Source organism: Pinus tabuliformis, chromosome Q (assembly GCF_031772625.1).
Source record: "Pinus tabuliformis cultivar Carrire ecotype Pingquan chromosome Q, CPIR1, whole genome shotgun sequence".
NCBI lineage: Eukaryota > Viridiplantae > Streptophyta > Pinopsida > Pinales > Pinaceae > Pinus > Pinus tabuliformis.
Window position 1 is genome coordinate 66,129,882 of NC_142296.1, and position 10,186 is coordinate 66,140,067.

Below are 10,186 nucleotides of genomic sequence, written 5' to 3' on the forward strand. Positions count from 1 at the left end.
AAAAACTTCTAAGATCTTTGTCACCTAGGTTTGAATCTAAAGTTTCTGCTATAGAAGAAAAGGAGAATCTACAACATCTTAAAATGTCACAACTACATGGAATTCTAACTGCTTATGAAATGAGAAAAGGAGGTCCATCTGACAGGAAAGAAGCTGGCTTCAAGGCTTCAGGTAAAGGAGAGTACTATGAATCAGGACATGGGTCAGAAGAAGAAGAAGAATCAAATTTTGTCAGAAATCTTCAACGGGGTGCTGGACGGTTCAGAGGTAAGTTACCCTTCAAATGCTTTTCTTGTGGAAGAGTAGGTCACTATGCTGCCAAATGCCCTCATAAGGATAAGATCGACAAGGGAAAGGAACCTATTAGATGGAACAAGAAACAGAATGCAAATAAGAAAAGCTACTACACTCATGAAGACAGTGATGGTCTATCAAATAGTGATGAAGATGAACGAGGTAATGACTATAAAATTTTAATGGCCTTTGAAGATGATGATTACATGGATGCTATAGATGTGGATAGTTTTCATGAAGAGATTTCTAGACTTAAGACATGTATAGAAGAAAAGAATATGATCATTGATACTCTACAATTTCAAATTGATGAAAAAGAAAAATATCTTGAAAAGTTATAAGGTGAAATTGTTGGCCTTAGAAAAGAAATTGAGAAAACAAAGGCTATTAATATTAAGTTTGTCAAAGGATCTGAAACTCTGGATGAGATCATCAATGTACAGCGTTCTCTGCTAAACAAGACAGGTCTGGGGTATAATGGAGAAATATCTAAAGCATCCACCTCAAAGAGTTATCTTGATGCAGCAAGAAGGAATGAGCAAAAGCACAATGGAGATCACCAGGTAAAGCAGGGACCAATTACATCAAGAACAAACAAAGACTATCAGATAAACCAGGGGAAATCTGTCTTAAGGATGAACAAAAGCTACAACCAGCCACAGGTAAAATCTTCTCAATTTGCTTCAAGAATGGATGACAATAGAAATTACAATCATTTGGCCGGTAGATTTGATAATCGTAGAAGTTTCTTCAATGGGCAATGTTTCTCTTGCCATAACTTTGGTCACAAAGCAGCTCAATGTGTTGCATATAAAACAATCATGACTAGAGAAGCTCAAAAACAAAGAAGTGTGATCGGGATTACAAAAAGGACCTATAACAACTTTTCGGCTCTTGAAAATGAAGTTGAATGTTCTATTTGCAATAAATTTGGTCATGAAGATTCTGAATGCAGGAGCAGGTTTTAGCAGACAAAGGAACAAGCCTCAAGCACCAGAACATGGAGAATAAAGGAACCACAAAGAGAAAGATGTGGGATAGCCTTTTATGCAGAGGGACAGGAAAATCTATGGTACATCGACAGTGGATGTTCGAAGCATATGACAGGTGATAAAGAAAAACTTGAATCATATTCTGCTTTAGAAAAGGGAAAGAAAGTTTCTTTTGGAAATGATACTCCAGCAGCTATAAAAGGAAAAGGCACAGCTCAGTTAAAAGAAAAGGTCAAAGCTGGAAATGTTTTGTATGTTGATGGCTTGAATCATAACCTTCTGAGTGTCAGCCAAATGTGCGATCAAGGAACCGAGGTAATATTTCGATCAAATGGATGTAGCATTCGTGATCTTGATACAGGGAAAACAGTGATCAAAGGTAGAAGAACTCAAAATAATCTATACATATTTGAAGAAGGACAACAACAATGTTATTTGAGCAACGATGATGAACACTGGTTATGGCACCGGAGGTTGGGGCATCTAAGCTTTTCACAAATAAGGAAAGCATGCAAATATCAGGCAGTTCGTGGTCTTCCAGATACCAAAATTCTAGACAACACCATATGCAAATCATGTCAGTTTGGAAAGCAAACCAGAACTAACTTTCCAGAGAAGGAAGGATCAGCTAGCATGCCTCTTGAGCTAGTCTATACAGATGTATGTAGTCCATTTAGGAAAAGGACACCTCGAGGAGAAGAATACTTGATATTATTCATTGACGATTTCTCGAGGTTTGTTTGGTTAGGACTTATGAAGCACAAAGACGAAGCATTCGAGAAATTCAAATCCTTCAAAGCCTTGGTTGAAAATGAATCAGGTTACAAAATTAAGTGCCTCAATTCTGACAGAGGTGGGGAGTTTACCTCAAATGAATTTTTCGATTTATGTGATGAACATGGGATAAGAAGAGACTTCTCTACAGCTAGAACTCCTCAGCAAAATGGAGTGGTGGAAAGGATGAACAGAACAGTCCAACAAATGGTTCGTGCTATGTTGGATGAGTTTGGAACTCCCGCAACTTTCTGGGGTGAAGTCACATATGCTGCAGTTGTTATTTTCAACAAAACAAATGTCCGAGTGAACATCACTCAAACTCCTAATGAGATATGGTATGGTGAGACTCCTTCAGTAAAGCACTTCAAAATCTTTGGGAGAAAATGCTATATTAAGAATACTGATGAGCAACTTGGCAAACTTGAACCTAGAGCAGATGAAGGCATTCTTCTTGGTTATTCTCCACACAACAAAGCATATAAGTGCTACAATAAAAGACTTGGAAGAATTGTTGACAGCATTGATGTAGTGGTTGATGAAAAGGGATACATTCCTAGGCAAGTAAATCATGAAAATATCGAAGAAGATGAAAACTACCCTCAAAGAAAGAATGATGAAGAAGAAGAACCTCAAGGAGCACCAGAGGAACAAATAAGAATAGAAGAGAAGACTCCATCCCGGTACGTTCAGAAGAATCATCCAGAATCTCAGATTTTGGGGCAGAAAGAAGTAGGTGTACAAACAAGAAGAACAATTGTAGAAGCTTCAAGCTATTTGGCATTTCTCTCCTCCACTGAACCACAAAATGTAAAGGAGGCATGCAAAGATGAATGTTGGTTCAAGCAATGGATGAAGAACTTGAGCAGATTGAAAAGAACAACACTTGGGAGTTGGTTCCTAGATGAAAGGATAAGAATGTTATAGGGACAAAATGGGTCTTCAAAAATAAGTTGAATGAAAATGGGGAAGTAATTAGAAACAAGGCAAGACTTGTCTGTAAAGGGTATGCGCAGCAAGAAGGAATAGATTTTAAGGAAGCTTTTACTCTTGTTGCAAGACTTGAGGCCATCCGAATGTTCCTTGCTCTCTCAAGCTTTCAAAAGTTCAAAGTATTTCAAATGGACGTGAAATCAGCCTTTCTGAATGGAGACTTAGAAGAAGAAGTATACATTGAGCAGCCAGATGGTTTCATTCTTGGAAATGATCCAAATCTTGTATGCAGATTGAAAAAGGCCCTCTATGGTCTTAAACAAGCTCCAAGGGCTTGGTACTGTCGCTTGGACAAATATCTTCATCAACAAGGTTTTTCAAAAGGATCAGCAGATAGAAATCTTTATATAAAAATTGAAAATGACAAATTGCTAATACTTGTTGTGTATGTAGATGACATTATCTTTGGTAGCAATGAAGAATCTATGAGTCAAAGCTTTGCCTTGGTGATGCAGAAAGAATTTGAAATGTCCTTGCTTGGACAGTTGACATATTTTCTTGGTTTGTAAATCCAAAAAAATGGAGGGATCTTCTTGTCTCAAACCAAGTATCTCAAGAAGATTTTGAAGAAATATGGTATGGAAGAAGCAAAACCAGTATGTGCACCCATGGTCATAGGATGTAACCTCAGTGCAAATGATGAATCAGCAGCAGTGCATCAACCAACTTACAGATCTATGATTGGAAGTCTACTTTATTTGACAGGTACCCGACCAGACATCATGCATGCAGTGGGAATAGTTGGAAGATTTCAGGCAAATCCAAAGGAAACTCATCTTCAGGCAGTGAAGAGAATCTTCAAATATCTTCAAGGGACTCAAAACTATGGCTTATGGTATCCTAGAGATACAGATCTCACACTTCATGCTTATAGAAGCGTCGATGACAGGAAGAGCACAAGTGGTGGTGCATTCTTTATGGGTTCCAGATTAGTATCTTGGTTCAGAAAGAAACAGAGTTCGATTGCCTTGTCTACAGCTGAAGCAGAATATGTTGCTGCTGCATCTTGTTGCACTCAACTCCTTTGGATGATGCAGACCTTGCAGGATTTTCAAATCACTTGTACACCACCCATCTCCATCTTATGTGATAATACAAGTGCAATCAGCATTTCAAAGAACCCAGTCATGCATTCAAAAACCAAGCACATACCAATCAAGTATCACTTTCTCCAGGAACAAGTGCTTGAACAAAATATCAAGTTGGAGTATGTTCCTTCCAAGGAACATGTTGCTGATATACTCACCAAACCATTGCCTAGGGAGACCTTTGAATACCTCAGGCAAAAGCTGGGGGTTGTTGATGCATCATCTTGTTGTTGAATCTCTTCTGATTGTTGGTTGTACGCAAGGTTCATCTGAAGTATATGCGTACATGTGCTGGGTTGCAGATTGGTCAAATATCAAATGGCATAGGTTCAGGGGGAGCATATCATGCATTGTTGGCATTATGGAGGAAGTACAGAAGGAGATCATGGATGCTGGTCTGAATATTGCTGCAATACGTCTCTATCTCTTTCATGGTCATGGATTATGGTTCTTCTTTGTAGATCTGGTTTATAGTCAGGGGGAGCATGTTCTTAGGGGGAGCATAACCCTTTCCCCTTGATGTCAAAGGGGGAGATTGTTGGCATTATGATACATATGTTGTACTTGATGGCAACCCACTCATCTCAGATAATAAATTATAGTGTAGAGAAAAGTTCACGCACTTATATGCAGAGAAAATTTTATTTCATGTAGAGAAAAGTTCACGCACTTTTATGCAGAGAAAAGTTTATTTCATGTAGAGAAAAGTTCACGCACTTTTATGCAGAGAAAAGTTTATTTCATGTAGAGAAAAAGTTCACGCACTTTCATGCAAGGAAAAGCGCGTATATGTTGGAGAACTTACCTTTTGTCCATGGTAGTTAGTCCTTGGTATTTGAAGGAAGGCTGATCCCCAAATTTGGTAACATTTTGTAGGAAGGTTGTCCACGGCATTGAATGGCCTTCCTCGTGATCTCGACCCACAACTCTGAGCCCCAACAGCTATCACCACCGAGCTAGAAGGCAGCCAACGGATTCTAAGGGAACAATAGTTTACTTTTAGTTTGGTCAGCCAATCCCCAATAATTTAGGAGGCCAGCTTGGCCCTCATAATGTATAAATGTTGAGGCTGTAGCCTTCGATGGGGACTTTTGAACCTTTTTTGTTTATTCTGGACTACGAGGTGATAGCTCTGTTTTGCTCTTTGTAAGCCATTTTTGGCATGTTATCAGACTTTTGACTATTATCTTTTAATGAATAAGAAGGCATATTTGAGGCAGCTCTGAGTTCTTAAAGGAGCTTAAGCTCTCAGGGTTGGGCCCAACCTGAGAGCCTAAGGCTTCCTTCCTTTGTATTGTTACTTGTCTTTCTTTCAGCATTATATTTCTTTTCCTTTACATGCACTTGGAACCACAGTTTGATGAGTTGACTGTTTTGGTGTGATTACATAAGTTAGTTTTATGAACACAATTGCTTCAGTAGTTTAGATTAGAGTAAGAGGATTGGAATTAATTAGAGTTCCAAAAAAAGGTTGAATGCACACTCACTTTCACCTCTGTTTGGGAACCGGAAGTGCAGATCGTGCCAACTACCAAAAACATTATTTTACATATTCATGCAAGTCTTGAGGTAATGTTTTCGGTTGTAAAAGTGTCCATGCATTTAGATCTTGTGGAATAACTCTTTGTTTCAGCACCATGCATGATTTCCCTTTAAACTACATTATTGTTCTTTGGTTTTTAATAAAACAGTTAGACTAGGTTGACGAACTTTCGATTATATGCGAGACAGGGGTGATTTGTTTCATTTACACTGCGTAGCACCACTCTATCATTTCCTTATCCTTCTAAGTCGTGCCTAAGCCATCTACTTATCTCCCAATTAGATCATTTGCCTCCCAACTCTTCTATTATCCACGTTGTTTTATCTTTTTGGCCTTCCATTGCCTCTACCCTCCTCTAGACCAACCAGCTTTACACACCCCCTATCCATCTCACCTCTCTATCCATAAGCCATCACAAGCTCCCCTCCTACCTCTCTATCCACCCATACAGCTCATTCACTCATCCATCACCCAAAAATCCTATTGCAGAACATCCTGTAGAAGTTAGCAGACTTCCTGTAGAAATCCTGAACTTCCTGTAGAAGCTTGCAGACACAGTTGCCAGGCATCTGAACTTTGTGAACTTCTGTGGAATGATGTTAGGGATCCCTTAGACCCTCTCAGAGTCCGCCTGACCTTTTCCAAGCCTTCCTCCCCTTGATATACCCCTGCACAGTCAAGACCCAGTAAGAAGCACAGTCATAATAACTCCAACAACTTGAGCAAAAATGAAAAAACATGTTCTCTTCATATGAAAGTAGTTTAGACACATGCATCTCATCTTAATAGAAGTAATGGCATCACTTTTAGAAGTGGCATTCCCACCATTGCATCATAAGGATTAAGCTGGTAGAATTAGGGTTTACTAGGGTTTCCATGTTTTGTTGGCTTTCGGTTCATTCTTGCAAAGTAGGTTAATTCCCTTTGAGATAGCTTTCGTTCATCACTTAAAAAGCTTCTTCTAAGAACATATAGAAGTTTGCTTGAGCCCTAGCGGACTTGTACCAGCTGACCAAGTGATAGCTGCGACAAGAGCTAGTACTTGTGCATACAGCACCGTCGCTTCCAAGTTTGTTACGAACTACCGGGTTGATAAAATTAGAGAAGGAAGCTCCAGGAGTTGTAGCATTATTGCTACAATACTGGAGCCCACCATCTTTTTGGCGCCGTTGCTGGGGAAGCGTCAGAGTATTAGTAATTTTTGCTTTTCTTCTATTTTCCTACTCTCTCCTTCTGCTAAGTAGTTTGTTTCATTTCCATTCTGCAAAAGTAGCATTGACATTTCCTGCTTTCAATAGATTAACATTTCAATTCCGCAATTTCATTTTTGCAAGCATAGATTAGCATTTCAATTCTGCAAGCGTAGACTAGCATTTCCATTCCTGCAATTTCATTTGAGCAAAGTAGATTAGTTCTTTCCTGCTTTCATTTCAATTCTGCATTTTCATTTTAGCAAGATAGTTAGTTGTAGATCAATCTGATTCAGTTTTTACAGGTACCCGAGAAAAAAATCAAAAGCAATCAAAAGTCTTTCCATTTCATGCCTCGTAGGAATCGAGATAAAATAGGCAAATTCCTACCCAACACCCCCACTACATCACTGAGTCACCCTTCTCTCTTCTTCGCTGACAGTGATCCAGAAGAACCTATAGGTGAACCTCCTGAGATATACGAAGATCCTATAGCAGAAGAAGAATTAGAGACCATCCCATCTGAAGCTATGGCTGACAATAGAGGAGAAGATGAGGGAATAGAAGGTGCCTTCCCCATCCGAGATAACATTGGAGACATGAAGATGAAGAACATTAGCCCCTCTTCTTTACCTCACTTCCATGGACTGACTACTGAAGATCCTGATACCTTCCTGTTTGAGTTTGCTGTCCTTTGTCGAACCTATGACTATACTGAAGATGAACAGAAGCTGAAACTCTTCCCTTCAACCCTTAAGGATGCAACATTACGCTGGTTCATGGGCTTACCTGGGAACAATATCACCACTCGGGCTCAGATGCAGCAAGCTTTCAACACTAAATACCAGGACTACTGTAGGTCTAAGGAAACCAAGGGAGAAATCTTTCGGATGACCATGGGAAATGATGAGTCCTTAGAGGATTATGAGGAAAGGTTCCAACTTAGCTATAAACGGGCCAGGTGCACACTTGACCCTGAATCCCTCAAGTTGGTCTTGCTCTGAGGAGTCCCTGAAGACCTCTTAGATACCCTTCACATGTTAGCCGGAGGAGATATTTACCAACTGCCTTATGAGGACATAAAGACTGTGTTTAGAAACCACTCTAGGGCAGCCCGGAAACGAGGTAGAGGAAACCTCCTCTCAGCTGGTATTCCTTTCTCCAAACATGAGTTTGCAAATCAATTAGAGGATCTCAAAAGTGAGGTGAGATAGACCATTGCCATGCAACTTGATACATTCAGGATCCAGCAGAAGAAGGAAGAAGCTGAGAGGGCCTTGGCTATCTTCTGCCCTAGGTGTACAAGGAGACACCCTAAGAACGAATGCCCATTACATTCGGTTGAAGTATGTTTCGTTTGTGAGGAGGACCATCCCACAAATCAATGTCCAACCTTACCTGGGCTTAAAGCCATGTATCAAGGGACAGAAGCCCCCACCGAAACTCTCTATTTTCTCAACCAAAGGAGGCCACAGGGACCTACACCTTACCAGCAGGGGATGCAAGGGGCACCCCAAGCTTATTACAGCCCCAACCAATCTACTCCTATGCCTTCCTGGGGTCCCCCTGCTCATCCTTCCTAGTCTGTGCCCCCTCCATGGTCTTATCCACCTCAGTACCATACTCAACCCACTACTCATTCATATCACTCATATGCCCAGCCACAGCCTCAGTGGAATGCACCTCAATCAGGGTGGAGGCCCCAATACAACACTCCTCCCACCATTTTGCCTCCACCACCAGTTCAACCTCAACCATTACCTCATGCTCCTCCAAGGCAACCTCAAATGCCTGCTCAACCGAAACCGAACCCCAACAACATACAGGCTCAGCAGGTATACACTAGGGAAACATCATGCCCTACCTATGCTGTGGAGATCCAGGAGATCAATTTGCAATCTGGAAAGACTATTCCGGATCGCCAACCTCCTCCCCCAGAGGACGAGGAAGACAAACAGGAAAGTGAACCAAAGGCTATTCCACCCTTTCCTGAGAGACTAACAACCACCACACAACCCAACCCAGAGGAGGATGAGCTTCTGGGAGAACTCAAACAGTTGTGTGTGAAAATTCCACTTCTCCGAGCCATCAAAGATGTGCAAATATACAACAAACTGGTTAAGGAAAAGTGTTTCAAACACCCAGGCAGGCGAAAGAGGGATGCTTCAACCATCAATGTCATAGGACAACTGTCTGACCTTATGTTGGGACAAGTCATCTGCCCAAAGTACCTAGATCCTGGGAATCCTGTAGTAGATGTCCACATCAATGGCACCATCATACCTCACACCTTGATTGATCTGGGGGCTGCCATTAATGTGATGACCAGGGATACCATGCTCAAACTCAACCTTCAGGGTTCCTTGAGGAAGACCTCGACAGTCCTACAACTAGCAGATCGCTCCACCGTGACTCCCGAAGGGATTGTGGAGGATGTCTTGGTCTCTGTTGACTCTTGGGAATATCCTGCAGATTTCTTGGTGCTGCAACCAAAGGCAAAGCTCACTGGATATCCTCTTATTTTGGGAAGGCCTTGGTTAGCCACTGCAGATGCTTACATAAGTTGCCGTGCAGGAAACATGACCATAAAAAATGGTCCTATGTCCAAGCAGCTAGTCCTATACCCTCCTGCCCAACCCTCATTAGAGCATGACTTACCACTTTGGTTAGAGGAAGGAGAAGAGGATGAGGTGTACTCAACACCCTTGTGCACCCTAGACACCACTAGAAGAGACCCCCCAACCGAGGATGACTTGATTGAGACCTTGATCCAGAATCCACCTCCCAGTGCACTATCCTTGGAGAAATTGGTGGAGGATGCCCAAGCCAGCGCCTTAGTGGATCTTTGTGCGACCAACCCTGTCACTCCCAGAGTCAAGAATGTGGAGTTCGGCCCTGAGAGGACGTTAAAGATCAGCTCCTCCCTATCTCCTTCTCAGGAAAAGGAGATGTGTAGTCTGTTGGCCAATCATCTAGATGCTTTTGCTTGGAGCTATAAGGAAATGAAAGGAGTCCATCCTTCGGTCTGTACCCATCACATCTACATCAAAGGGGACTGTAAACTGGTTAGGCAACCCCAGAGGAGAATGAATCCAGCCCTTAAGGACATTGTCAAGGAAGAATTGCAAAAACTGTTGGAAGCCGGATTCATTTACCCCATCTCAGGTAACGAATGGGTGTCCCCTTTGGTGTTGGTTCCCAAGAAAAATGGGAAGTGGAGAATCTGTGTGGACTACCGAGAACTGAACAAAGCTACCAAGAAAGACCATTTCCCTCTACCTTTCATAGACCAAGTGTTGGATGGACTGGCAG